Source organism: Salvelinus alpinus, chromosome 26, assembly GCF_045679555.1.
Source record: "Salvelinus alpinus chromosome 26, SLU_Salpinus.1, whole genome shotgun sequence".
Classification (NCBI taxonomy): Eukaryota; Metazoa; Chordata; class Actinopteri; order Salmoniformes; family Salmonidae; genus Salvelinus; species Salvelinus alpinus.
Window position 1 is genome coordinate 9,799,004 of NC_092111.1, and position 3,824 is coordinate 9,802,827.

Below are 3,824 nucleotides of genomic sequence, written 5' to 3' on the forward strand. Positions count from 1 at the left end.
TTGATGGTTTATCTGAGGGCATAGCAGGATTTCTTATAAGCGTACGGATTAGTCTCCCGCTCCCTGAAAGCGGCAGCTCTAGCCTTTAGCTCGATCCGGATGTTGCCTGTAATCCATGGCTTCAGGTTGGGATGTGTACATACAGTCACTGTGGGGACGACGTCGTCGATGCACTTATTGATGAAGCCGATGACTGAGGTGGTGTACTCAATGCCATTGGATGAATCCCGTTACATATTCCAGTCTGTGCTAGCAAAACAGTCCTGTAGTGTAGCATCCGCGTCATCTGTCCACTTCCGTATTGAGCGAGTCACTGGTACTTCCTGCTTTAGTCTGATACTTACAGTACCAGTCAAAAGTTTTAGAACAGTTTTAGAACAAGGGTTTTTCTTTATTTTTACTATTTTCTACATTATAGAATAATATTGAAGACATTAACTATCAAATAACACATATGGAATCATGTAGTAACCAAAAAAATGTTAAACAAATCAAAATATATTTTATATATTTGAGATTCTTCAAATAGCCATCCTTTGCCTTGATGACAGCTTTGCACACTCTTGGCATTCTCTCAACCAGCTTCATGAGGTAGTCACCTGGAATGCATTTCAATTAACAGATGTGCCTTCTTAAAAAGTACATTTGTGGAATTTCTTTCCTTAATGCATTTGAGCCAATCAGTTGTGGTGTGACAAGGTTGGGGCGGTATACAGAAGATATCCCTATTTGGTAAAAGACCAAGTGCATATCATGTCAAGAACAGCTCAAATAAGCAAAGAGAAACAACAGTCCATCATTACTTTAAGAAGGTCAGTCAATCCAGAACATTTAGAACTTTGAAAGTTTCTTCAAGTGCAGTCGCAAAAACCATCAAGCGCTATGATGAAACTGGCTCTCATGAGGACCGCCACAGGAATAGAAGACCCAGTGTTACTTCTGCTGCAGAGGAGAAGTTCATTAGAGTTATCAGCCCCAGAAATTGCAGAGTTCATGTAAAAGACACATCTCAACATTAACTGTTCAGAGGAGACTGTGTGAATCAGGCCTTCATGGTCAAATTGCTGCAAAGAAACCACTACTAAAGGACACCAATTATAAGAAGAGACTTGCTTGGGCCAATAAAACGAGCAATGGACATTAGACCGGTGTAAATTTGTCCAAATTGGAGATTTTTGGTTCCAATCGCCGTGACTTTCTGAGACGCGCTGTGGGTGAACACAGATCTCTGCATGTGTATTTCCCACCGTAAAGCATGGAGGTGGTGTTATGGTGTGGGGGTGCTTTGCTGGTGACACGGCCTGTGATTTATTTAGAATAAGGCACACTTAACCAGCATGGCTACCACACCATTCTGGTTTGGGCTTTGTGGGACTATCATTTGTGTTTCAACAGGTTATGTAAGGCTATTTTATCAAGAAGGAGAGTGATGGAGTGCTGCATCAGATGACCTGGCCTCCACAATCCCCCGACCTCAACCAAATAGAGATAGTTTGGGCTGAGTCGGACCCATATAGTGAAGGAAAAGCAGGCAACAAGTGTTCAGCATGTGGGAACTCCTTCAAGACTGTTGGAAAAGCATTCCAGGTGAAGCTGGTTGAGAGAATGCCAAGAGTCTGCAAAGCTGGCATCGAGGCAAAAAGTAGCTATTTGAAGAATCTCAAACATAAAATCTATTTTGATTTGTATAATACTTTTTTGGTTACTACATGATTCCATATGTTATTTCATAGTTGATGTCTTCACTATTATTCTACAATGTAGAAAATAGAAAAATAAAGCAAAACCCTTGAATGAGTAGGTGTTCTAAAACTTTTGACCGGTAGTGTATGTAAATGAGATATTTCTGTAAATGTGCAAACATTTCTAAAAACACGTTTTCACTTTGTCATTATGGGTTATTGTGTGTAGAATTCAGGCTGTAACACAACATGTAGAATAAGTCAAGGGTTATGAAAACTTTCTGAAGGCACTGTAAATGACTTGTTCCAGTCATACTTTGCAATGGCTGTCACGAGAGTAATTTGTGAGATGGCCATTGTAGGTTGTTCAGGAGAAAAATATAAGAAAAGTTACATCTGCACAAACCTCGACATGAATACACAACGTTATTGTTAACGGAGTTGTGAAGCTAGCTAACAGCATAAATATTTGATTAAATTTAAATTGACTGATTTCCTTATAGGAACTGTAACTCAGTCAAATCTTAGAAAGTCGTTTTTGTTTTGTTTAGTGCATATGAATATTAGGCCCTAATCTATGGATTTCACATGACTGGGAATACAAGCATGTTGGTCAGACACCCCCAAAAAAATGTTTTAACCATTCACTATCTGGTGTGACCACTTGCCTCAAGCGCGACATCTTCGCATAGAGTTGATCAGGCTGTTGATTGTGGCCTGTGGAATGTTGTCACACTCCTCTTCAATGGCTGTGTGAAATTGCTGGATATTGAAAATGTATGCACTCACTATTGTAAGTCGTTCTGGATACAATTATAATGGCGGGAACTGGAACATGCCATCGTACGCATCGATCCAGAGCATCCCAAACATGGTCAATGGATGACATGTCTTGTGAGTATGCAAGCCATGGAATATCTAGGATCTTTTTCAACTTCCAGGAATTGTGTACAGATACTTGTGACATGGGGCCGTGCATCATCATGCTGAAACAGGTAGTGATCGCGGCAGATGAATGGCATGCCAATGGGCCTCAGGATCTCGTCACAGTATCTCTGTGCATTCAAATTGCCATCGATAAAACGCAATTGTGTTAGTTGTCCTTAGCTTATGCCTGTTCATAACATAACACCACCGCCACCACGGAGCACTCTGTTCACAACGTTGACATCAGCAAACCGCTCGCCCACACAATGCCGTACACGCTGTCTGCCATCTGCCTGGTACAGTTGAAACCGGGATTCAGCCGTGAAGAGCACACTTCTCAAGCATGCCAGTGGCCATCGAAGGTGAGCATTTGCCCACTGAAGTCGGTTACGACGCCGGACTGCAGTCAGGACAAGACCATGGTGAGGACAACGAGCATGCTTTCCCGAGACAGTTGAAATTCTTCAGTTGCGCAAACACACAGTTTCATCACTTGTCCGGGTGCCTGGTCTTAAGATGATCCTGCAGGTGAAGAAGACTGATTTGGAGGCCCTGGGCTGGCGTGGTTACACATGGTCTGTGGTTGTGAGGGCGGTTGGACGTACTGCCAAATTCTCAAAAACAACGTTGGGAGGCGACTTGTGGTAGAGAAATGGACATTCAATTCTCTGGCAACAGCTCTGGTGGACATTCCTGCAGTCAGCATGCCAATTGCATGCTCCCTCAACTTGAGATATATGTGGCAGTGTTGCGACACAAAACTGCACATTTTAGAGTGGCCTTTTATTGTCCCTAGCACAATGTACACCTGTGTAATGATCATGCTGTTTAATCAGCTTCTTGATAATCCAGCCACCTAACAGGTGTGGCATATCTTGGCAAAGGAGAAATGCTCACTAACAGGGATTTAAATGAATTAGTGCACAACATTTGAGAGAAATAAAGTTTTTGTGCATATGGACAATTTCTGGGATCTTTTTATTTCAGCTCCTGAAAAATGGTACCAACACTTTACATGTTGCGTTTATATTTTTGTTCAGTCTATATCTATGACTAACACATTCACAGCAGTTCACGGCAGAAAACGTGTCAAGGCGACGTGAAACTTGCTCAAACAGTACAGCTAAGCAGGATGAGGTAGAAAGGCATTGCCCTGAAGTGACTAACTAATGTAATAAACTCATGTGTAAGTCCTCTATTAAAAAACACAGACAC